At 43.5% G+C, this 27,055-nt stretch overlaps 1 protein-coding gene and 1 non-coding gene across 11 annotated transcripts in view; one reads left to right on the top strand and one right to left on the bottom strand.

Moving 5' to 3' along the window:
• Positions 1-27,055, top strand: part of AUTS2 (activator of transcription and developmental regulator AUTS2) — a 993,348-nt gene that overhangs the window by 836,771 nt on the left and 129,522 nt on the right. The gene's annotated exons all lie outside the window — the stretch shown is intronic.
• TRNAA-UGC (transfer RNA alanine (anticodon UGC)) lies at positions 10,626-10,697 on the bottom strand. Its single transcript has one exon. It is a non-coding gene; the product is annotated as a tRNA-Ala (tRNA).

Below are 27,055 nucleotides of genomic sequence, written 5' to 3'. Positions count from 1 at the left end.
ACTATGGGGGCGTTTCTTCAGTCCCTGGCATAGGTTCGAATGGCCCTCAGGGCTGTCCTAGGTTACACCCTTGCTGGAATGGCTATGACCAGGGCACACAATTGCAGTCATGCCAGTCTTCCGTGGCAAATCCCCAATCTCCTCCAGCCTGCCTGTGCAATTCCTCCACTCTAGCCTGTGCCTGGGGCTCCTGGAGCAGATGCTGAAGATGAGGCTCGATACACTGCAGTGGTTTGTGACTAGCTGGTGCAAAGGGACCTCAGAGCAATGTTGAATATGGCCCATAGGGGTGTTATTTTCTAAATAAAAATGTTTTGCTTAAATATAGTAAGAGCTTGATATTGTTTTCATTGATGCTAATGACAAAGCTCCCTTTGACATGAGTGGGAGCTCATGAACTGAGGCCCTCCGGTTGCTTAAGTCTGCTGAGAAGTCAGCAGCTTCTGACAACTTGCATGTGGGAAAATGCACAGCAGTAAGGTGACATTCAGCTTGGGGGTGGGGAAAAATCTAGAGAAACTATTCAGCATTTAGAACCGATCCTGAGCTGGGTAACTTCCCCTGGAGCCAATGGGGCAGATTCTCGGTTGCGCTGCACCTTGTGTAGTCATTTACACTGGCGTAAAGTGTTTATAAAATGCTACCATTCTGTTTTAATAGCATTTAACATTTCCACTGATGTAATGATTATACAAGGTCAGGGTAAAAGAGAAACAGGCCCAGTGGGTTAGATCCTTAAGGAGCTCATCCCAGAGCGTTTGTTGTTGCACATTAAAATATTTGACTCATGTATAGTTGTTTTTCTGTGGTTTATCTTCTAATATCTATCTTCTATCGTGCAGTTGCAGTATGTTTTCCTTTCCCTATGCAAAAAAAAAAAAAAAAAAGCAGCAAAGTTGATTTTTCTCAGCACCAACATTTAATGTTTGCAAAATAACTCCACGTAAAAGGTTTGACTTTCCACATGGGGCCATCGATATATCTATCCGCTCAGTGATGAGACCCAAGAAAATTTGGAAAGGAATTAAAATTTCCCTATAAACAAGAAGGAAACTTCCCTTTAGCTCAAATATTTAGCACCATTTTTCCAAACCTTAGCTATGGGGGGAGGTGAGTGGTTGTTTCCCCTCCTGATGTATTTGGAGATATGTGTTTTATGAGAAATAGTCAGCTAAGGGACTGATCCTGCCAACATTTACTATCAATATTGCTTTGGCTGGACTATTCACAATAGATATGGGCTTGATCCAATGCCTGCTGAAATCAATGGAAAGACTCTGATCAGGCCCTCAGTGTCTGCAAGATCAGGCCCTGTAGTATCAGCAGAGCTGCAGAGTGAATCCGGTCATCGGGTGAGCAAGCATCTCCCTTGGTCTTCACTCCTCTTAATGCTGATAGGTTTGCTTAGTGTTTCAGTTTCTACATCAAATCTCTCCTGACCCTCATTAGCCAAAAAGAAAAAACAATTCTGAAAGGGCTTGATTTCCTAATATTCTATCTTCCGTATCTGCAAGGCCTGTTGTGGCCTATTAAGAATTAAACTGAGATCACTAAACTCATTTCATTTATGCCTTGGGCCTCGTTCAAACCCAGGTTTCCCAGCAAAGTAAGGCCAATGGATTAACGTTTTTCACCTAGCTCTGTGGAGTGGATTTCATCTCTTTTAATGCCTTTGGCATTAAAAAAAAAAATGCTTTGACTGTAACCCAGGATTTTGTTAGTGCATTGGCAGTGCATTTACTAGGATTATTATGTGGTGTGCCTGGTTTTATCCTGTTTCCAGTGGGAGGGGAGGAGTGGGAGAAAAGCTTATTGCATCTTTATATTGTTAAGCAGTGTGTCTGACCACAAAATATTTTAAGGGATTTGGGCCTCTCTTTTTAAAAGACCAAACAGTCTTCCCTGGTCACAACCAACAGCATTAGCTGCTGTCAAACAAATTACAGTATGGCTGAAGCTGTGATATTGACATGTGCTACTTGTTCTTTTTTAATGGGGGCACCACAGGAGTTTCTGACTGCCCCACTGAGCTTAATGTTCTGTGAGGAACAACAGACACAGAACTGAAGGACATTTCTAATGGGCTGTTAACTCTTTGCTGTCAGTGGGCTGCCTACCCCAACAGCCCCCCCCCTTTTTTTTTTGCTTCCTTTTAGCTTTTTCTTTCCTTTTTTTTTTTTTAGCAGTTTAAAGGAGCCCGTAGGGGCTGACATTCTCTTCATACTTGTTATCTTGACTAAGAGGCACCTTTCAGTGCATCAGGAAGCTCCATTTTGAAGTAGCATGAGCTTCAGATTCCTTCCCCTGCCCCCATCTTCTTCTTCTTAGTACATAATTAAACCAAATGGTTGCAAACTCTCTGGGAGAAGAAGAAGCATAATTATAATCACAAAATATCATGTGAGTTAGAGATTTTTTAAAAAAAATACTCAGAACAGTTTTGTGCGTATGCGTGGCTATTCATTTTGACCTTTAAATAATAATTAGCTTCAGAGGGATCGGAATGAGACAGCCGTGAATCCGGCAATGCAGACCCGTCTGGAGTGTGGGGAATTTGACAGATTCAGCTGCTTTTTGTGTGTGCGTGTGTGTGTAGCTATTTTTTTTCCGCCTTGTTAACTGACTTCTAAATCTAAACATGCTGTAGCAAGAGCCATGGAAGCTGCCATGTTTTGGTAGGACAAGCTCTTGGCAATATAACTTTATCAACTCAGCTCATTGCTCAAAAAAAAAAATCACGAGACTCTCTGGGGATAGGGGCATAGACAACATCTCTTTTGTGGAAACAAAGTCCGTCCCCATTGCAATAGCCATCACTGATTGCCATCTTGCCTTATTTCACTTAAAAATGCAACCCAAGCATTCGTTATACCAGCAAATCAGTCATCCAGTTCAGTGACTGTGCGTGTGACTTGCGGTATACCTGTGGGACTCATTCCAACCTCATGTACACTGGCTTTATGTTGGGGCAACTCCACTGACTTCCGTGGAGTTACTGCAGATTTAGACCCTGTCGATGGTAACGAAATTTACACCAGTTGGAACTGCAACTGTGTAGTTAACCCAATGCAAATACCAGATCTAGACATGTTGGACAGGTGCAAAGCAAGGCTTCCATTGGCTCAGTTTAATCCAGTAACATACAGCACTGCAAGCCCTACTTCGTGCTGGCGCAGCATATCTGCCTTAGCCATTTGCACCGATGTGTGGGTTCCCCGTTGTAAACAGGGCCATCCGCTGAGTTCAGAATTGGGACTGATATAGTGTGCTCCATAGCAGCCTTTTCTGAATATCAATACACAGCTCACAATTCCTGCTGATACAACACTGTGCTTCTGTTTTTCTGGTGTCATTGACCTAGCTCTTCTAGTGAGTTAGTCTGGGGGGAAGAAATGTTGCCAAATGGTTAGAGCAGGGCAATGGGTCAGGAGCTTTGGGTTATATTCCAAGTTCTGCTCTTGGTAATTTTCCTTATTTAGCTCTTACTGTGCTGCTGTTTCCCAGTCTGTAAAACATTTGTAGTAATAGTTGCCTACCTCAGAGAGTTGCAGTGAGTCTGTATTAGCGTGCAAGACGCACTGTGCAGGCTTTCTCAAACTATTAGTATTACTATTTATTATTAATTGTTATGAGCAACACCGCTTGAATTTCCTGAAAGCTCTTAGCATCTTGTTTATTTCGTGCAGCTCATATTGAGGTCGCCTTTAAGTCTTGAGATGGTGGTGGTGTCAGAAGGAGAATTTTTTTTTTTTTTTTACATTTCTAACATGCACAGCTTGGCAAAGACTTTATAGGTGGCTGCTTGATCTCAGGTACCATTTCTCTTTAGCAGTGACAGAAGTGGAAGGCACACTGGGTTTTTTTCATGGGGTGCGTCAGTGCTGCTCTCTAGTGTTTTTAGATTGCATCTGACAGCAGAACCTAGCGCCCATGTGCCCCTACCCTTTGGAGAAACCCATGGAAGGGGGCCAGGAGAACTCCCTGGGATTTCCAGAAGAGTATGCCCTCAATGGGGAAGGGAGTTGGCAGAGCTAAGTGGCTGTGGGGGGAGATCACACACTGTAAAGGTGGCATGGACCCAGAGAACACCGGGACTCTCAATGCCACCCAAAGGTCACACTGGAACAGAGACATTCCATACTGCCCACAAACCAGGGCCGTTGCTTCATGCCAGTTTAGACCTTTAAGTGTCTGCTTGACAATTTTATTAACACTTTGTGTGCCATTGTCTAAGCTTGTTAAAGGGCTTGCTCAAGAAAGGCCAGGGACTTGATTGCCACTAGCATTTTACCGTTGACTTCATTGGGAGCAGAGTTAGGTTGGCGTTGAGTGCTTTTGGAAATCTTACCCAGTGAGAACTCCAAAAAGAGCAACAGCAGTTATTAGGAGGTTTAAGAGAGACTGCGGGCTCGATCCTGCCAATGCAGGCGCCAAGAGTTGGATGCATAAGTACAAAGGAAGTGGTGAGCAGGACACGGAGCTAAGCCAGAGCCTCATTCAGTATTAATGAGAACGCTGCTAAATTGCCACGAAATTTCTTCTGATCAGTAGCAGGACTGAGGCCTAACACAATAGGCTTGCTAAAGGCAATAGGCTTGCTCATTGGCTTGCTAAAGATCACACATATGCCTAAGACTCTTCATACACACCCACCCATTCTTTGCCTACAGCCCACTCCTTTTTTTAACCCCATGGTTTCTTCAAAGTGCACTTTTGGGCATCCACGGTAGTTGTGGTTTATTCCTGCTCACGGCAGAGGACGACAGCTAGGGTTTTACATTACTTGCACCTATACGTATACCCTGTGCACCCTTGTGCTGCAGCTCAGTAGTCCTGCGTTCCCTGCTGCTTATCTTGCAAGGGATAAATATGGATAGGGTAACTAATGGAGAGAGCACATGATCTACTCACGTGTAACGTGTACACACACCAAGGCAAGGGAGGATTGTTTATAGTGCTGAAAGAGGGCCTAACAAGGAGAAATGGGATGGCATTTTAAAAAGGGAAAGTACAAGCAGAATATCAGGCGCAGCTTCTCTCTGGTGATGTCTGGGAAGGCTGGAAAGGCTTCCAAGGGAAGGGTTGAGTACACCAATATATGGGGCATTTAAAAACAAGCCAAGAGAAAACTTTAGAATGTATATATCAGGGCACAAATCCTGTGCTGGCAGGGATCAGGGCTAGATGACCTAAATGGACCTTTCATTGATTCTCCCAGTCTGTAACTCAGAAGTGTAAATTCTTGGTCATTGTGAATATTCGCAGACAGCGGCAGCAATGCTGTTCGCTCTCCAGAGCCCTTGCTTAGACCTTGTTACTCTTGAATCCTGAAACATTAGCACCCAGTGGGTGATACTGATGTTACTGCATCAGGTTCAGACAACTGAAGTGTGGTGATTTCTTAGATATGTAGAAGGTGATTAAGGCAATTAAGTGGGTTATTAATGCCGCTCAGTCAGAGGTGTTGACTGATGTTGCTACCTAAAAAAGCGTACAGTAGCCTGTGACCTGAGGTAGCCGTATAAATACAGATAATTAAAGCCTGGGTGCCCTGGATATATCTCAAGTTGCTTTGTACACCTACACCCCGCCTTGCCTGCAAGCTGTGATTTAATAAAGAATGGTCAAAGTGAAATGAGCACATATGGCATAAAGCACATGGTTAAATAAAAATGTTCCCTTTGAAATGAGCATTATTGGCTTTATTTAATTAAATATGGATTTACACGATACATATAGGAGTTCATGAAGCCCATATTTCAATTAATGGATCATTTATATGTCATGCTCGCTTTGTAATTACTGGAATGTGGAAATACAATGAACTGAAATTATTTCCCCCCCCACACACACACACACACTCCCTTTCAAATAAATCTGAGCAAGTTGGAACAGATAGAAACCGTTTATTACGTCTGGGTGTGTGTGCACATGCTCAATAAAGCCATGCAACATTTTACTTCCATACTCCACCAGAATGAGAGGATTGTTGACGGGATGTTAAAGCTATCATTTATTCTTGTTTTGGGTCAGTCATCATTTTAAAGAGCGGGCACGTAGATTTTGTGGGCAGGTGGTTTATAGTTTCACGGCAATTTGGCAAGGCAGGCTGTATATGAGTGTAAACTGCCTCGTTTTAATCTTTGGGTGTGGCAGGAATTGTAGGCTATGGAGAAAGACAATGACTGTACTATTTCTCACGTCACCTGCAGTAGATTGGTCATTTGGGACAGGTTAGAACACTGAATAGCCTTGTTTTGGAAACCAACTGCACTTTGACAGTGTACATGTCCACGGGGATAAAAGCCCTGGCACGACCGCAGCTCACAGCAGGCTCACGGGGCTCGGTCTGCAGGGCTAAAAATGGTTGTGTACATGTTTGGGCTTTGGCTGAAGCCCATGGTCTGGCACCCTCCACCCTCACGGGGTCCCAGAGCTCAGGCTCCAGCCTGAGCCCAGAGGTCAAAACAGCAAGTTTTCAGCCCCCGATCCTGAACCCTGTGACCTGGACCAGCCATGGGTTTTTTAGACATACCCACAGGGTCCTTGAGATTGGGCTTGTGGTGGTTTACTTTTGTTGATTTTTGTTTTGCTCAGTGACCTTAGCAAAAAGTAAAGCTTAGAAATAGCTTTGCCTCTGGTTCTCAGCTATCTTTATAGCCTCATTGCACCCTGGTATCTGCATGGACTCGATGTCCATTTTGCTAGGCTCTTTAATGTCAACTGCATTATCGATCAATATAAATAATAATATTGAATCCTGTGCCAAACCAACCCAATAATGATTCTAATTGGCAGGGGGATGATGTCAGGAAATCAGGCCTCGTTATTTTCTGCTTAGGGAATGAACCACTCCTCTAGTGAGCTGGCCCCGGGACCTACCTCTTCTTCCTGGCCGCTCTCCATATGCCTCTGTCTTACTGTCTCTTTTAAGCGATTGATGGCAGCCAGCAGACCAGCTGCTGGAGTCTCCCTTCGCCACTGTTTCCTGACCAGAAAAAACTGGATTGAAAGGCCCGGCGATGAGCTAACATCGCATACATAATTCTATCAGAAAATATCCAAGGGTGGAAATCATTGTTCTCCGAACTAGCTGAGCTGGAGCCAGAGCAGAAATACTAAAGTCAGTTGTGCCTTTGAGCTGCCTATAACAGCGCCCTTTGGAGACCCATTTCATACAAAATTTGAAGCCTGTGTTTATTGCCCATTAAAGCAACCTTTATTTTATGGCAAATGTTGCAGTAATTGCCTTTTACGAAGAGCACTTTGTAACACACATGCACTGTTGAAAGAAAACCACTCTGGTATTGTCTATCGGGACTTAATGGCGCAATTAATTTTACTCCATCTGTTCCTGAGACTTTAAAGGAAAATGGATTTTTTTTTTGAGCGCACTTTAATGAAGAAGATAAAGCGGCCCGGCTGGTGTCCCACAGGCTCAGTGCAGTAAGTTCAGATTATTGCTCAGTCTGTCAGAATGGGCTGCTTCCCTCGGCAGCCGCCACAGCTAGCAGCCCGCTCTGGCCCCTCGCCGCGCCATTCCTGATGACAAACTGCCAGCCGGCTCCCACAAAAGCGCGATTAAAATGTCAGCACAGGATGACGAAGGGGCCAAGAGGGTCCTTGGAGACAAACTGTGTTCAGTATGAGTTAATACTTCACTGCAACGTGGACCTGAGCTGCTGCTGCTCCTGCTTCAGAGAAGTGCAAGGCAGAGACTTATAGTGGCCCAGCTTAAAAAATATATACATCCAGGGCCAGATCTTCAGCTGATGTAAATTGGCAGCGCTCCCTTGAAGTCAATGGACCTACACCGATTTACAGCAGCTGAGACTCTTTCTATGCCATGGTACGCCGGTAGTAAGATCAGGCCCACAGAGAAATATGGATACAGTATTTATTTACAGTCTCATGTACCGAGACACCAAAATTGGTGGTCTTGCAGAAACAGGGTGTGATTTGTCTGTAGAAAGAATAGTTACTATTAGTGATGTATTTATCACCTGTTTAGCACCAGCAGTGTGCTAGGGGGTTTACAAACAAGGACTACTAAGGTTCCTTTGGAGAATAGGTGAGTTTCAGGAGCTGTGGCGTAGAGGGCTAGAATGTCCATTACAATGCACTATCCGCCAGAGGTACCGTGGCAATGACATCTGTATTTAAGCAGCCTTACTGGTATTAAGATAAGGCTCCTGCCCCAAAGAGTTTAGATTCTAGTGCAATCTGTTTTGAAAGTGCCACAGACAGATCGTTCTGGTGGCTCTTACCTCGAATCCTTGTGTGCACTCACAGTTTCCTTAAAACCTCTCCCCATTGCAGCTCCACTCGGGGTTAGAAGCGGCCAACCTACATTAGCGCCGGTACCAGTGGAAGGTTTTAAGGGTGACCTTTGAGGTGACCTCTGAGAATTCCCCAGACCCAGATCTAAGGAGTGGACTTCAGGGGTCCTGCTAGATCACACCCTTTACAGGCATAGAGCTTGCATTTTTTATGTAAAGATATGCTGTGGTGGTATAAATAACCTTGTTGGTGATGTGTCTTGTGTATTTTAGCTTCTGCACACCTTCTAGGGAAAGTGAAAAGTGGGAAAAGTGATATAAATGTCTTTTAATCAATATTGATGCTTGACAACGTTGTGTAAACCCCTCAACAGTGTTTGCTAACTTGCTAGGGGGTAGGACACACTTTGTCACTTACGCTTAATTCTCTTAGAATCCCCCTGAGTAGCTTTGTGTGCGTGCATGAGTGACAAAAGCCTGTAATGAAAAGGGGAGGAGATTTTCAGCTTTTGCCTCCTGCTGGGACTGATCTGCACTAGTACTGGGCAGCAGGTGTGAGCCCTTGCCATTGTCCCTAATGGTTATTAGCCAAAAATAAGCAGGACAAATGTGAGGTCATCTCTCCTGCTGGCAGGTCAGCAGTTGCAGGATTTAATGCCCCTAGGAGAGTAGGAAATTATATGGTTAGTGCCACAACTCAGGATGTGACCTGCACTGGTTTTAAATGATCTGTTATACTTTGTGTGTGGGAGCTCTGAATAGCTAGGATAAACTGAATTCCAAATATATGATGTACTTGAATTAAATGCAATCAGTCATTCACTGATATAGTAATGGCCCTTGAATAATCAGCGGCAGAGATATCATTGGGCTGTTGACTGTTTAGAGGAGGATCAAGCAAGGTGGGGATTGAACTATGCTAAGCTTAGTTTGTTTATGTGTGTGTGTGTGTGTTTGTTTTCAGTGCCTTGTGCTGTTTCTCAACTAAGATTTAACGCAAAGGATAAAGACATGCAAGGGGAAGCCCCGCTGTTTACAATTAGGTCCACTTGCCATTTACGATACAACTTCAAATAAAAATACCAACTTGCCCTCCTGGTTTTCAGTGCTCTGTATGGACTCGCACCACCCCATCTCTGTGACCTCCTCTGTGACCCTCTGGTGCCCCTGCCTGCTCATGCCGCTCCTCCAATCTTGGTCTCCTCTTTGTCCTCTCTTCAGAACTCTCCACAGCTGGGGGTTGCTTTTTTCATTTGTGCTGGCCCATTTAACTCTCTCCCTCGTCTCCTCCTGAGTCACATCCTTTCTTCAGATCTTCCCTCAAAACCTTCTGGTTTGTCTTTGCCTGCATCCAGCACTAAATGCCAAGCTACTATCCCTGCCCCCGCTACTCCAGCTTTCCTTCCATTCTTGTCTTGTCATGACGAGCCTGCATGAATTTGGATTTTTATCGTTGGCAGTTTATTTGCGCTTGTTTTGTTTCCGTATGTCGTTGGCCCTGCATGGGAGTCACTGACCCCAGCTTTGTGCAGTAAAGCGTTCTCTCTGTGTATGAATAGCACACAGCATCTATCCAGGTATCTCAAAGCACTTTACAAACAGGAATTAAGACTCTCATCTCCCTGTGAGGCTGGGTGCATGCTCATGTTCCGTTTGGATAGGCTGAGGCACCGTGTGCGTAAGTGAGTTGCCCACATTGTCAGAGGCAGGGTCAAAAGAAGCCCAGGCTGGGGTAGTGGCAGGGTTAGGAAAAGAACCCGGGAGTCCAAACTGCCTAGGGCTTTAGGCATTGAGCAGGACTCCCACCTCCTATTGCTGTAAAGCATTTTGTGATACTTTCCATGAAGGATTTAGTATGAAACGAAATTGTGTTGTATCGGATTAGGGCTCCATACGTTTATTGTTTGCAGTATAGCATACATCTGCTGCCATAGTAATCTCTCTTTGGATGGGATGCACATTTATTCTGTGAGCCACTTCAACAGGAAAATACATGTGCTCATATCAATACGTTATTTAGGGAATAAAGGGATGCAGCTGCTCCCAGGCTCCTTCAGCAAACCTGCACAGTGACTTACAACTCTGTTCTCAGCAGCCTGTGCGACAGTCTCTTCACACTGCTGCCTGTTAATGTAAGGGTTTGTAAGCAAGGCCCCTAGAATCATAGACTATCAGGGTTGGAAGAGACCTCAGGAGGTCATCTAGTCCAACCCCCTGCTCAAAGCAGGACCAATCCCCAACTCCCCAGATCCCTCAATGGCCCCCTCAAGGATTGAACTCACAACCCGGGTTTAGCAGGCCAATGCTCAAACCACTGAGCTATCCCTTCCCCGCCCCAAAGCAATTTGGAGATGCCAGGGATTGAACCTGGGACCTCATACACGCAAAGCATGCGCTCTACCACTGAGCTAGATCCCCTTCCCCTATCTAGCCCCTAGAGTTTTCCAATCCTCCCCCCCCCCCCCCCGTGGTAATTCCCTACTGAATGGAGCAGTGTATTTACTTTTCAAGACAAGGTAAAGGAGAGAATTGGAGAGTCTGCCTTCATATTCTCTAGGCTTCTCCTGATGCAGACATACAAACCACAGGAGGCTGGAGCTCATGTTTTCCCAGCTCATTGCCCAAAGCCTGAGAAATGAATTCTCATAGCTTCGGGTGGCACTTTGACCACTTTCCAGGTAGAGTGGAGTGAAAGAAACTACCCCACTACTACAAGCAGCTAGGTCTCTCTCTCTCTCTCTTTTGTTTTAAAGTCTGGTTTATGTGGAAATGAGAATGACTATCCCTCAAGATACCATCTCCGGACTTGGAGAACGTTTCCCTGTGACACTGTACTGGGTGTCGGAAATCTACAGAAGATGGTTTTAAAAGCTGCCACAATGGAAGGAACATAATCTCCTTCAAAATAAAATCAGTCTTGATATATTTCAGGCATGGCCCACTCTGTTCTCTACCTCTTCGCATTCATCAGAAATAAAAGCAAGGAGGTTCTTCTTGGCAACTGCTCTTCAAAACAGGCTTCTTTTCCCTGCGTGGATACTGGTGAGGATGGTCGGTGGTGGAGAAGTTTTAAGACAGGTCTCAGCAATTGAAGAAATGAGTTGAGTATTGCCAACCCTTAGGAAGTCAAAAATCAAGAGATTGCTTAAAAATCGTGATTCTTTACAAATAATTCATTTGGGGCTCTTTTTATTTGCCTTTTTGGGTTTTGAGCCTTTAGGGTTCATGTTTTCAAGCTTTTCTCCATAAAATTTTTCAAATTTTCAGTATAAGTTGAGATTTTCACCTAACTCTGTGAATCCAAGAGCCTGGACACTTTAAAACAAATACACAAACAAAAAACAAATAGCAAATGTCATGAGAATTGGCAACCTGGTGAGCTACACAGTGAAGTAGAGGCACCAGTCTAGAATTACCATTAGTTGCATGAAAACCCTTTAAGGGTCTGTTTTATACTCACTTTGCCAAAGCTTAAATGGCTACACCGTGGGCAAGGCAGACCCAAAGAGTCAGGATTCTTTTCATTCATTATCATCAGTTATTTATTCAGTGCTTCCTTTGTGCCCAGTGCTATATAACCCATAATTATAAAGAAAATTCGTACTCTGAAATACATCCAATTCTTCTTTCCTTTACAACCAGTGCAGTGCTGGAGTGAGTCCACTGAAGTCAGTAGTTGGCATTACACTGGCAGAAAATGGGTTTAAGTGGGAGATGAAGCAAGACCAGACGCAGTGGGAGAGACAGAAGAGGGAGTTAGCTTAGACATGTTAATTTTTTTCCCAGATACTAAGAGATAAAAGAAATATAAAATCAAAACCCCAGACTGATCATGCTGAGGTAGCTGCAACGCCTGCAAACTTCTGAGGAGTCCCAGCCATCAAACATGGATATCACTGCATATAAACATGCTGTGAAATAAAAAACTAAAGTACTCAGGATTCTCTGAGCAAATGAGACTAGGTATGCTAGAAGAGATAATGGAGATGTTGGAAAGTAGTATCATCTTATGACTACAGTCTCAAAATACCACCATGACCCTCGGAAAATCCACAGCAGCAGTATATGGCAGTTCTTTGAGAGCAAACATAGCAGTTGCCATATTGCATTACATCATTGAGCCAAAACCTGATGTTTCAGAAGAATGTGGGGGGAATACTGCACCTGAGACATTTGTACCATGCTATAGGTATGTAGGTCAGGATTTTTTTCTGACCCTGCAGGGGTCATCTTATGCCCTGCAGGTTGGCATTTATTTGCCTTTTCCATGATCTTAAGGTGCATAACTACAATACAGAAGTTATCTGTCCTAAAAGTATCAAACATTTTAAAAATCCTCCCACACTATTTGATTTAGAGTTGAACCTGAACCAAAATTCTAGGTCCAAATATCATTAAAGTTCAGGGATATTAATACACAAACCAAGATCTGAATACATATTTTTTCAAGAGGCCTCATCTTTATAATTGACTCAAGCAAAGCCCCAGGTCCAAAAGCCACTGAACTTTGAGGCATTCAGAATCCAGATCTGAACTTCGCAGCACCTTAAGTTGATCCAGTGACGACTCTCCCAAGTGGATTCTGCAGGTTAACTTAGCTGTGCAATGTATAATATACTTAACATATTGCCTTCTATTTTCTTTCAGTTATTACACAGTTCGTAATACCAGTGGTACTTTATCGCTTATGTAGCACTTTTCATCTCTGGATTAGGAAGTGTTAAGTTAAGAGTGGACCCTCCATACAGAGAGGTGATGTGGCTTGCCTAAGGTTACACAGAAGGTCACTGACATAGCCTGGAATCAAACCCATGCATGCCTCCTGATTCCCAGTCCTGCACTCTGACAGTGGCTCACCAGCACAGCAAGTTGTGATGGCCTCAATGGCTCCTTTTCAGATGCCTTGGGCAGCTTCTCTTCCATGCATTTGACACACGAGCATCTAAATAACATGATGAGAAGCAGGCAGACCGCCTGCAAGCTGTGGCGTGTTGAGCCCAACTGTTGTGGGGATAATAAGGCAGAGCAGGCTTAACTTTTAACTTTTAAAAGGCGGCCTGACAGAACAATCTGGTGGGGGGGGAAAACAATCCAATAAATGCTGCAATTCATACCATCTTAAAAACTTCCAGTCTTTTCAGGCTTTTGTTAAAAATTCCACATCTTGATCTTCAAAACCCAAATAATGATGAAAAAGAAAAATCCGAAACCACAGACCTCTACAGAGTTTTATATATTCTATAGTAAAATAACTTTCCCATGACTTCCAAAATGCGGGGGGAAGCCTGATTTTTGTGACTGGAGTTTAGCTTTCTGCACGAAGGGGCCACAGCTGAAGGTGAGTTCAAAAGGACGGGGATTGTAAAGTTGGGCAGGACGCACTGATGACTGGAAGGATTGGAGTGGCAACAACACTGCTTTATCAAGTTGGGAGAAATTCTGCAAATGAACTTTGCAAAGAGTTATGCAGGGGTTGGCATTACAGTCTTGCACACACGCCTGTTTCCAATCACTCACTGGAACTTATTTTGTAGTTAACCTCCATAAAGGACTGTACAACTGAGCAAAGGCCTGTCACACACACATTATTTAGAAGCCCTTATTATTATTTTATTGCCAGTCCTTGACAGCGGAGGAAAAGCCAAGCGCTTTAATCTTTCTTTCTCTTTAGTTTACAGTGTAAGAGCTGCATGTAAGATGGATTTGATTAATATGTAACAGAGATGCAATTCTCTGTAAAATGTGCTGTACTTCAGAGCCCTGGAAAACAAACTGCATCACAATGGCTTAAATCTCAGTCCATTGTATTATATAGACATCATAAATAATAGAGAGCAGGCAGATATTGCTGCAGGCTTCATCTACATAACACATCTGAGCTCTCTATAATGTGTTCAACTTGTCACTTTTAGTACAGAAGAGAGGCAATAAAGCTAACAGCTGACTAAACCACATCAGCCCTGCTTCCACTGCCAGGGTGGTGAATGTTCATTAAGCAATCTTAGCTGTGACTTTTAAAATCCATAACTCTTACAAATGTAAAAAAGTTGCCACAAAAGATTAAGCACATTATGTATGTCAGAGCGTTAATTTTCCATGCATACCCCAATCGACGCAACCCTCAAATATTTCTCTTGCTTTTATTTTGTGTGCTTCTGCTTGAAACAAATCTTAATAGAAAATATTTGCTTTCGTCTGGAGGGGAAAAAACAGTTTAATTGTAACTCGCGCATTTCGTACAGCTAGCACAGAACGTGCTGCTCTGACCCAGAGGCATTTTCATGTGACACGAACAAAGGAGTTCCAACTGGAATATCATGAGCGAAGTTCACCCTGTGCAAATGGCCAGCATAAGATCGATACATCAGTTGAGTACCACTTCAGACCTCAAAATATGGCTTAAATGGGACTTAAGCACCAGACATTTTATTGGCCGCCTGCACAGGGATGAGTTTCATCCTGTGAGTGAAAATCTGTTCTGAGTTATGGGAGAGATTTTCAAAGGCAAAAATGCAAGTTAGACACCCAACTCCCATTGACTTTAGGTTGGGTGCCTAACTCCCCTTTATGCCTTTGAAGATCTTCTTCTATATTTGTATCTCTCAACGTGTCAAAGCCCCTGTTTGGAACATAAGGCATGATACAGATCCAAAAGGAGGAAAATGAACAACTTATTGATACTTAAAATGCTATGGGACGCCTTCCTTTAATGTGAATAACTCTGTGACTTCCACTTCATCATTCATAGATTCATAGATATTTAAGTCAGAAGGGACCATTATGATCATCTAGTCTGACCTCCTGTACAACGCAGGCCACAGAATTTCACCCACCACTCCTGCAAAAAATCTCACACCTATATCTGTGCTATTGAAGTCCTCAAATCGTAGTTTAAAGACTTCAAGGAGCAGAGAATCCTCCAGCAAGTGACCCATGCCCCATGTTACAGAGGAAGGCAAAAAACCTCCAGGGCCTTTTCCAATCTGCCTTGGAGGAAAATTCTTTCCCGATCCCAAATATGGCGATCAGCTAAACCCTGAGCATATGGGCAAGATTCATCAGCCAGATACTACAGAAAATTCTTTCCTGGGTAACTCGGATCCCACCCCATCTAATATCCCATCACAGGCCATTGGGCCTGTTTACCATGAATATTTAATTACCAAAACCATGTTATCCCATCATACCATGTCCTCCATAAAGTTATCGAGTTTAATCTTAAAGCCAGATAGATCTTTTGCCCCCACTGCTTCCATTGGAAGGCTATTCCAAAACTTCACTCCTTTGATGGTTAGAAACCTTCGTCTAATTTCTAGTCTAAATTTCCTGGTGGCCAGTTTATATCCATTTGTTCTTGTGTCCACATTGGTACTGAGCTTAAATAATTCCTCTCCTCTCTGGTATTTATCCCTCTGATATATTTATAGAGAGCAATCATATCTCCTCTCAACCTTCTTGTAATTAGGCTAAACAAGCCAAGCTCCTTGAGTCTCCTTTCATAAGACAAGTTTTCCATTCCTCGCATCATCCTAGTAGCCCTTCTCTGTACCTGTTCCAGTTTGAATTCATCCTTCTTAAACATGGGAGACCAGAACTGCACACAGTATTCCAGGTGAGGTCTCACCAGTGCCTTGTATAACGGTACTAAAACCTCCTTATCCCTACTGGAAATACCTCTCCTGATGCATCCCAAGACCGCATTAGTTTTTTTCATTCTTTATTCCATATGTGAATAATTTTCAGCAATAAAATTGCTGAGGGGACAGACAATTTGTGTGGAACATAGGTAACTTTGGAACTAGAATGAGGGACCTACGAGAGGGAATGTTGAAATGGTGTTGATCTGGAGTAATGCCATTGGCATCAGGAGAATTACTTCAGATTTACACCAATATAATTGAGAGCAGACTCAAGCCCTTTGTCAGCCTTCTTTCTGACTCCATATTTTTAATCATGTACTGGGATCATAAATGTTTGGGGTTTCTTTCATTAATATAGCACAACACAACTGTGGAATGTGCAGTTTTACTTCATGTCTCTTTTTTTTTAACACTAGCATTTGTGATTACTCAGAATCATGCAATTTGGATGACTTATCACTTAGATCTTATGGCAAAACAGTAATACACGAGGCTAATTATTCTTGATTTCTTAAAGTGCATTACAGTCCTCCTCCTCATCTTTATAATGGCACCTGAGACTTTCAAAGGGAGTGATACTGTCATACAAAATGTCTTTAAGAATTTTTTACTCAAGGCTGACTTATCCCCAAAGGATGCATTTTAGTGGTTACAGAAGCATTTTTGTCCCTGGGGGGTTATTAAGTACATATCTAGTGTGTGGATCTTTATACATAGCATTCATGTCAGATTTAAAATCTGTCTGGTAAAAGTACTTGTTAGTGTGTAAGGAAAATATGATTTGGAGAGGGTAGTCACAGGAGCAAAACTGGGAGTGATATGATCACTAGGAGCAGTAGGAAGAGACAGAGATTAAATAAGGAGGGGAAATGTCATACCAAGGGAAGTGGTAGAAATGCCATCGCATGAGTTATTTACATTTGGCCAGAGCACTGGAGAACATATTATAGGGAATAATTCTGTACTGGCCCTGAGGGCAGAGACGGTATATGACTTAACAGGCCATGTTTTCCTTTCATGCCTAGGATTCTCTGAAATATAAAACCACATTTTTTTTACTGGTACTATTTACTGTAGCTCTGATATCAAGATAAAAAGGAGATCTGTTCTTCTTTTCTTCCATTGTACACATACAGCCAATGCTAGTATGTTGAGAGAGAATTATCTTCTGAGGTTGACAACACTGTAATTGGAGCAATAATACTTAAAAAGACCTGTGTGCTCTTCACTAAAAGTGAGTCCTGACTACAAATACACTTAAGCCCAAGTGTCTTACAGGATATGCCTTCATTTCATTGGCTTGCAGTGTATTAGACTGATAGACAAGTCTACCTGTGATATATTTCATGGCAGTGGCACATGGATGCTACGGAGATGGGTAATCTATATATGTCGACAGACCATTCACACATATCCTCATTGGTCTCTATTTCCTCTTCGTATATTGAGAGTATTTTTGTTTCTCTCCTCTTTCCTTTGTACTGTGCATGTTTCTTATCTCTTCTGTAACCTGTAGCTCAGCTCATACCAGTGAACACTGACACTGAAACCCAACTGTGTGTGTGTTTTTTCCATTCTTCCAATATATTTACAATAAGGCTCAGATTTGTACTCGTCCTACTGTGAAACAGAGAGCAGTACCTTCAAAGATGTGGACCACCTGGCTTAACTTGTCCCTTGGGAGAGATGCAGATGGAGTACATGACAATGGATGACCAATAGAAGCACTAAGCTGTTAGCTTTCCCACCCCCAGGGTAATTGAGGTGCTTGGTTTTGTTTGCTTTGACTGTAGCATTTAAAGAGACTTTCTAAAGATCTGTTACATCTGAAAGAAATTTGGTGGGGAAACAGGCCAAAAGTATTTTAGTGCTGGTCAGAAACTCTACATTAATAATTTTTCTCTCCTGACACCCATCTTACATTCCTCTTTAGTACTATTGATCTCAAAGAGAAAGTCTTTTAGCAATTTCCAGACAGCTAATCAGCGTCACATGATCCCAGCCTCGCCATATTGGCAGGGGGCAATGTGAGGAAGTTTTTGTGCTCTACCTGCAGGATGGATAAATAGAGGCCTTCAGTCTCCAGGGCTGTCAATCCAGCAGCTGTTGCTGAGCGCTACCTTCCAGTCTAATGTACAGCATTGCTATTCGGAGTCAGAGTAACGTTCGCTTCTTGGCATCATTTAGAAGAGACTGCTGTCTCCAGGCTCAGAGAAGGTCTCCAACAGAGCTGTGTTCGCAGGGGACAGCGCAACCAACTCCCGCAACAAACACAGCAACAACAAAAACAAAACCCACAAACAGGACCAGGGAGGGACCAAAATGAAATTTCAAACCGGTGCGTTAACGTTGGCGAGTTGAACGGTGTCGCTGGGGCAAATGGGATCCAAGCAGTACTGAACTCCTCACAGCACAGCCAGATGGCCTGGTGCAACAGCAGCCTTTCAGAATTAATAACTGCTTCTCTTGGGGGAGAGGTTCATTCAGGAACTGTTTCACATTTCAGCAGGAGTATTTTTTTTTGCTAGTGTTGTCTGGCTGCTTTCCTCTGGGTGGGATGTGAACCGTGCTCAAAGAAGGTTAAAAAAAAAACCCTGTCCCCCCCCCCCCCTTTTTTTTTCCCTCCCTGCCTGTGGCTTCGAAAAGTGCAGCTTTTAATCTAGAAATTATGGTAACTTGTATGTGCATTTTGAGAGTATATCATTGCTGCAGTTAATTAACAGTTATTAGCGTTAGCGTACTGTGCTGTATTATATGTCACAAATCATCGAGTCTCCCTGTGCAGTTACAGCAATTAAGAACTCCATCACACCTTCTGTATAGTCATTTGGTTCTCTTCCAGGTCTTTTCAAAACTGGAAATTGCTAATCAAATCATTTCTGCTCTGTGCCTCGGTATCGTTTATTCCATTCCTAATGATGTGCGACTTTTTTTTCTTTGGCCGTTAACAGAGGCATCCGTGCGTCTAACCCATTTCACACCACCGTCATGCTTTAGAGAGGCGATAATGAACTTGCAGGAGGAAGTGTTGGCTTTGGTGGGTTCTCCCCCCCCCTTACCCCCCCTTGGAGCAATGTCTTTCCTCGCCTGCTGTTGGGTGATTGAATTTTGAAACTGTAAAATGCATTGACAGACTTACAAACCCGACTTGCCAGAGCCCCAGACACCATAGTTTAGCGTCAATTCAGAGCTCAGTGAGATTCCTGCCTGATCAATTTGTCATCCCTCTAAATGGAAGCTAATTACTTTCCAAGGAAAGATTACAAGCAAATATCACCCTTTGCATCAGCAGCCATCTGCAGTGAGCTTAAGGCAAAGTCCAAAGGGTTTTAACTAAAGGGGGACAACACAGGGCCACGCCACTTCTCCCATCCTCAGGCCTGTCAGAGTTTATTTTATTTACGCCAGCGATAAAATTGCCTTCACATTTGCTCAGGTCATATGTCGAGGGCACATCTCACTTTTCAGGTCTGCAGGATAAGAATACCATAATTCTGGCAAAGATGTCAGGTGTCAGCCAAAGATTAAGCTTCTCCATACTACCTCAAAAGGTTTTATGGATCTGTACAAGCCAAAGCCTTGCCTCCAGAAATAATAATTTTAAAAAAAGGGCCTTCCCATGTTTCCGTGATTCTATTATATCTCCCCACAAAATAGTCCACTAATATCTATGCCTGAACTCAATGGATTACACAGGTTTCCAAAGCACCAAGTGGACTCAAGAGAAGGGTGGTTTTTATAGTGACGGCACTGGGCAGAAATAACTTTAAGGATTATGTATGAGAGAAGAACCCAGCCTATCCTGAAACTGCAAGTCCAGACACCTGGTTTCTGTTCTTAAAGCTCTCTAACTCATGATCCCTTTCTCTGCCTTAACTGGCCCTTCTGTAAAATATCTGTAATACCATTCACTCCACATCATGCGGTTTTTCTGAGACTCTCGAGTAATGTTTGCAAAGTTCATTGAAATGCTGATATGAAAGGTGCTATTGTAGGAATGCAAAGTAACAGTCTTCATTTCCAGTGGGAAGAGCCTAATGCAGAAGTGAAATGCATCTTTTATACATTTCTAAGTATTAGCCCATGAACGTGCTCTCTGCTCCCCTCCCCTCATCTTGCATGGACCTTTCCTATCCTTTCATGCAGTTTCACCAATAAAGGTTGAAGTAGTTTCCTCTTCAGGTTTCTCCAACTATTTTCATAACTTCATTGGACAACATGTCTTTCCTTCCTTGCCTAAATGTCTTAATGTCACTGCCTCCGCTCCTCTTCTTCTTTTAATTGTAACTGTGCACTTGTATCCTTTAACACTGTAAAGGTTTTGGGGAGACAGTTTGTGTGAAAGAATCTATGCAAAAGAAGGCTGAGTGTTATTAGAGTGTAAACAGCTTGGGACATAGACCCTCTTGTTCTGTGTTTGTACAGTGCCTGGCACACTGGTCCATAACTGGGCCTCTAGGCGCTACTGCAATGCACATAAATAATAATAATAATAATGTACCACATCATTGGTAGAATGTTCTGTCCACTGAATGTCACCTGTTGTGTAGAGCCGAGTGTGTATACTTCCATACTCATCTTTTAGGTGAAAAATCAGAGATTGTGGCTGAAATTTAAGCTGTGATGCCACTGTGAGAACTAGCAACATGCACCTCTTGGGGATAATTTAGCACTAACTCAGGATCTGATTTTAAACCAGTTTTAGTTATATGGATGCAACTTCACATGCGGACACTCATATTTCAGTTTGAGTGCCTTATTTTGGTTTAGCTTAGGTCAAATAGGAACAGCTTTAAGTGTAATCAAAATAAACCATTCTTAAAACAAAATCAGTGTGTCCACACAGCCTTCTGCGTCAGTTTAAATTGACTTAAATACCAAAGATAACCTGGTGCAATTTGTGGGTGTATATAAGATCTTGGTGAAGAGGGTTAAATGACAAGGAGGTTCCCTTCACAGTGTCATGGACAGGAAGATCATAAAAGGGCTGACTTCACTTTCTGTTTACAACATTAAACCCTGTATAGCGTTTCAACTCTTAAAACTGGAAAGTCCTTCAAAGAGGGTGCTATTAATGAGCCAAGCAGCCGTATGGCATGTTTCTTCTGTCTGCTCAGATATTTCTGCTGATAAACAGGTATCTAAGCCACCCAGTCTGACTAGACTGAAATGCATCTCTGCATTGTGAACACCAGACATCATAAGCTGCATGGGTGGTGTGTGCAGTGTTGGATTTAACTTGGACTTGCCTGGCTTTGGGGAGTTTGTGCTATGCACTTTGTTGCCATTAAACTTGGGTTTATTTTTTGTTTCTATTTCAGATGGCTTATTTTAAAACATTGTATGTGTTTTGTTTTATCTTCATTCCTAAAGCTGCTTAACTTGTTTTTTTCCCACAGGGCCTGACTTATACCTGAATTTTCCCAAAGCTTGGGCGTGTTCACACTGTGGGTTTTTAATTCGGCCTGTGACAACTATAACAGCACAGCTCAGCTCACCGCAAAAAGTCTGGCTGTGCCCGAAGTTTGGTGGCTGTCCGATTTGGGTGCTATTATTACTTATTATCATTTATTTGTACCAAAATCAAAGCCACCTTGTGCTGGATGTTATACAGAGACCTAGAAAAAGGTAGTCCCTGTCCCAAACACAACACGTGGGAGAAAGGAGTTGTTATTAACTGCATTTAACAGCAGAGAAACTGAGGCTCACAGAGATTGAGTGACTTGCTCAACATTCATAGATTCCAAGGCCAGAAGGGACCTTTGTGGTTATACAGTCTGACCTCCCCTAGAGCACAGGCCAGAGAACTTAAGTTCTAGAGCACAATAGGTTTTAGAGCAAACCTTTTAGAAAAACAAATAATTTGTGATGAAGAATGCGACACAATCCTTGGTAAATTATTCCAATAGTTAATTACTCTCACTGTTAAAAATTGACATCTGATATTTCGAATCTGAGTTTGTCTAGCTTCAACTTCCAGCCATTGGATCGACGTTCTATGTTTCTCGGCTGGATTGAAGAGCCCAATATTTAATATTTGTTCCCCATGTAGGTACTTATAGACTGTAATCAAGTCACCCCTTAACCTTTTCTTTAAGATAAATAGATTGACCTCCTTGAGTCTGTCACTATAAAGTGGGATTTCTCATCCTTTAACCATTCTCCTGGCTCTTCTCCGAATCATCTCCAACTTATCAACATCTTTCTTGAATTGTGGGCACCAAAGTCTGTGGCAGAGCTGAGATTTGAACCAACGTCTCCTGAGTTCTAGTCCAGTGTTTTAGCCTCAAACAACCATCCGTCCTGTCTGTGTTCAGTTCACTGACATCATTTTAATCAGTCGTGTCTCACTGGAGCCATTGTCCAAGTGGAGGACTACACTGTGTAAATGAGTTATTCTTTGCAATGCTCCATTTTATAGTTGCTTTTCCTCCTTGTGGAATTGTGCTCTGATTTCTGCCCGTCACATGTGTTCTTGTAAGAGGGTCTAGAGATTTTTCTCTTTTGCCAGTGAATGGGAGACAGTGTCTGGTATTTTGAGAACTGAGCCTTTGTGAAAGAGAGATGGAAAGAGTTCCCTTGCCCACTATGGTATCATTGCTATCTGCTTAGACATCATTAACTTTTCCTTTGAAGATAGCAGGCAAAGTTGCCAACCCCATTTTTTTTTTTTTAACAGGGTTAGGTTTCTCTGGCCCTCCTCAGATCCGGAAACGAGATTAAAATCAGTTGCTGAAAAGCCACTGTGTTTATTATTTGAATACAGCAGAGCACGGCTGCTCTGGCCACCTCATTAAAGGAGGGTATTATGAGCAGGCGAGTATCGTGTTTCTAGTTTGATAAAACGCGTTGCCTGACAGCAAGCTCAGTGTATCTCTCAGGCGATCCGCTCTGGCACATATTTTCTGCCTCAGTGGCTCCTCTCAGTAGGATAGGCAGTCTCTGCCTTTCTGTTTGACGTTTTTGCTTATAATTGCTTGAAAAATCATCCACTTCTGTTTAAAAATTGCTACCTGAAGTAGTAGTCCGTCTTTGCATCATGACAGCAAGAGGCCAATGAAGTAACGGGTGCTCAACCATATGAAGCTAACTTCGTAAAGCATTGCCCATGGTGCACTGCAGGGTGACTTGAAATAATTAGCCTCTGGAGGTTGGAAACCTATGCTGTAAATCCCAGAGCTGAGAGTGAGGATAGTTTTTTATCACTGTCCTTAATGGAAAAATAGTAACATCATGGCTCCTTCTTTGACATAATAAACTTGTAGCGGCGCCTTCCAGGACGGTGTACTTACAGCTCCATTGACCTTTCCTCTGCCCAGACCCATTGTTTCACGGGGTAATCACTCGTCTATAACAGTTTTTTTTTTCCCAGGCCTAAACCGTAGCACAGAAGTGATTTTATTTAACATGGCCTTAAGAATCCGGCCTGTCTGTGTTAGAGAAATTTGCACTGATGTATCTACATCAGCATTACACAGTGACACACTCTTAATGTAGACCCATTGTGCTGCGGGTGGCTTACTTTAGTAATTTACCAGTACATTGCACCTACCGTGGGGCCTTACACTGGTGTAAATTTATCTGATGTCGACAGTGCCTTACTAGGAAACCTTATGCTAAGATTCACACTATAATTATGCATATGTGTATGCAGGTATATACCTGTGTAAAATGCCATGCATACCAGTAGTGTTCAATCAATAATAATAAACTGATAGAAACTGCACATAAAGACCCTTTAAATTCTCGCCGAATTTTTACAAATAAGTTATACAGCACATCTCTATTTTTTTATTTTGCTTTAGGGTTCAGTCCTTCAACGATTTATTACCATAAGCAGCCACCTTGATTTCATACAAGCCACTCATGGTCGTAAGCACTAAGGGCCTCATCCAGTGTCTACGTCAATCAGAGGAAAGCCCCACACTGACTTCAGTGGCCAAGAGGTTGTGCCTTAAATTCTGTAGCAAGTGTTTACAGCTGCTGTTTTAGTTGCTGTGGCAGCACTTTCAGCCTACCTGCCCGGGCCCGGTTCCTAGTTTAGGAAAGATTTTTGTCCTTTGTTAGGAGGTGAATCTTTTTTCCAAGCTGAAAGATGCTTTGAGTCCACATCCAGTTTGTGTTGATTCCTATTTAATCCAAATTGGTTCACATGTCTCGAGTCCAACCGGGGTTGAACTTCTGACATAAATCCACAATATATACAAGAAACCCACAGATCACCAAATCTATCTTCATAGATCTAGTAACCATCCCAAACACAGCAAGAAATCTGTTGTCTACAACCAAGCACTCAGATACCATAGAATCTCTCTGAGGAGGAAGTCTGGGATATAAACCTTAACACTCAAAACCGCCTTCACCAAACAAGGACACTCCACCAGAGAAGTAGATCACATCATGAAACGGGCCAGCCAAATACCCCGAGAGAATCTTCTTCAGTACAGAAATAAAACCCCCTTTGATGGCGCACCCCAATCGTCACCTACCAACCCACACTGGAATCCATACAAGGTATCCTCAAACAACAACAACCCATACTCGATGGGGACCCCATCCTGAAGGAAATCTTTCCTGAACCCCTTCTTCTGGCGTTCAAACAACCCCGCAACCTCTCCAAGCTCATCATTAGAAGCAAGCTCTCCACAGACCAGGACACACCAACTCCAAGTGGCACCAGACCCTGCCAGAACAACAGATGCAAAACCAGCAGACATATCTTCACTGCTACAGTGATCAACACAACACACCTTTCAAGATCCATAGGTCTTACGCACAACTATCACAACATATGATGTACCTAATCCAGTGCACTAAATGCCCCAATAATAACTTTGTGGGTGAAACCAGACAATCACTATGCTCTTAGATGAACTCGCACAGGAAAATGATAAGACAAAAACACCCTATCACCTGTAGGTGAACACTTTTCACAAATGATTATGCTATATCTGACCTAACAGTCTTCATCGTCAAAGGAAACCGGCACAACACTTTCAAAAGATGAGCCTGGGAGCTTAAATTCATAACTTTGCTAGACACTAAAAATCACTGGATTTATGGCTTATTACAACATTCTGTAGCCCGCTAAGCCCCCCTTTTGTACTATGACTACAGGAATGTTAACAGACCACTTCACCTTGAATGGTCTCTTGTAACTACTTACCCTAAACTATCTGTTTGATTTTGTTTTTAGCTGTGAGACTCTCAGTACCTCTCCCAGACCAAAAGAAGAGTTCTGTGTAATTCAAAAGCTTGTCTTCCTCACCAACAAGATATTACCTCACCCACCTTGTCTTGTAAATCCACAAAAGCAGGGAAACTGGGAGATAAAGTCAAAAGGTGGGGTTTTCAAAAGCTCAGCCTAGCTCTATTCTTATTGAAGTTAATGGTAAAACTCCCCCTAACTTAAATGGTGGTAGAGTTAGCCAACACCGAACACCTCTGAACATCCATCGAAATGTGCCTTTCGCTCACGTGGTTCCCCTCAGAGGAGAATTGCAGTCAACAGGTGATGTCGTGTCATTGCTGGAGGAAGACTAGAAGCACAGTACCAATGGTCTGACTTCTTATGGCTTGCTAGTGTTCCTGCCATCTACTGCAAGACCTCGGTGTAACACAAAGACTTAAATACAACTTTTCAGATTTAACTCTTTCTTCAGGGCTTGCATGGCTTAAAATGAAATCCTGTATTAGAACCTGAGTTTGGGTGGTTTAACATAGGGACTGGGTACAACTATCAGCTCTTCTCCCAAGGAGCCAGGGGAGTTTTTTCTCAACTACCAAAACAATGTAAGTTCTTCTTCAAGTGCTTGCTCATATCGATTCCAGTTAGGTGTCTGCATGCCGCGTGTACAATTCGCCAGAAGGTTTTTCCCCCTAGCAGCATCCGTCGGGTTGGCTCTGGAGCCCCCGGGAGTTGCACCTTCGTGGCGCTGCATATAGGTCCCTGACAACCCGCCACCTCTCCAGTTCCTTCTTACCGTCAGTGACGGTCATTGGAGCATTTCATCTCTCCTGTTCAACGAGCAATCCTCTAGCATAGTTTTCTGTAAATAGTTAAAGATAGTTTACAAAATTGTTGTAGTTCGTTAGATAGACGTTTGGACTTGGGGTACTGGGGGGTGTTTCCCTCTCCCAAGTCCGGGGCATGCCTTGGACCCAGGGATACAAGCCACACTCAGCTTGTCTAAAGTCCTTGGGGGAGTCCCATCAAGAGGACAGGTGCAAGATCTGTAGGAGCTGTCGCCCCCGCACAAAGAAAGGGAGGGACCACAGACTAAAGTTACTGCTAATGGAAGCAGCTCTCCGCCCTCAGTCTGAATCGAGCCCATGGACACAGCACCGGGCCCCTGAGCATCAGTGTGCTGGCTTCGGTCCGGGAAGTGCTGAAGAAGGACTCTGCAATCAGAGACCCTCATCACCGGCGTTCCCCAACACCGAGCACAGCGCAGGATCACTCTCGGCACCTATGACAGTCTCTTGTCCCAAAGAAGAAACACAGGAAGACTGATAGAGGGCTCTCCCCTTCCCGCGCACGGGAACATGTACTCAAGGGAGGGGGACCAGTGCAAGACCGCATCTCCTCTCCAGCTCAACAGCTGGCACAGTCAACTCCAGGCCCACGGGAGGGACCATTGAGTCTGGTGCCACTGGAGGAGACCAGGTGGAGGATTTGGACCTCCCTTTTACACCCGAGACTTATGAAGTGGCGCGGGACCTGATAACACTGACAGGTCCACACTTCTCCCACCATGGTGTCACTGCACCAGTCCCAAGGCCCCAAACAACTCAGAAGCCACTGGTGCAGCCCAGGGGCAAGCCGGATATGACATGGCAACAATCTACATTGGCCTGGCAGTGATCCCAGGCACAGACAGGCACGGCGCCGCCATTGTCCCTGCACGCGGATTCATCAGAGTCCAAATCGTACACTGACTCATATGTGTCCCAAAGAAGCTGACGCTGTAGCCTCCGGCACTCCCAGACAGCGGGGATAACCCAAACTTTCCCCCCGGTACCGTGGCCACCTCAATGGCAAGTACCAGCTCAGATGCCAACTCAGTGCCCTTCTGGACCCCGTGGGCTTACCACCAGTCCCAGGGGTCCGCCTTGGTACGCTCCTTTTTGGTCACG

This window comes from Lepidochelys kempii, chromosome 17 (genome assembly GCF_965140285.1).
Source record: "Lepidochelys kempii isolate rLepKem1 chromosome 17, rLepKem1.hap1, whole genome shotgun sequence".
Classification (NCBI taxonomy): Eukaryota; Metazoa; Chordata; order Testudines; family Cheloniidae; genus Lepidochelys; species Lepidochelys kempii.
This window is presented reverse-complemented; position numbering and strand designations above follow the sequence as displayed.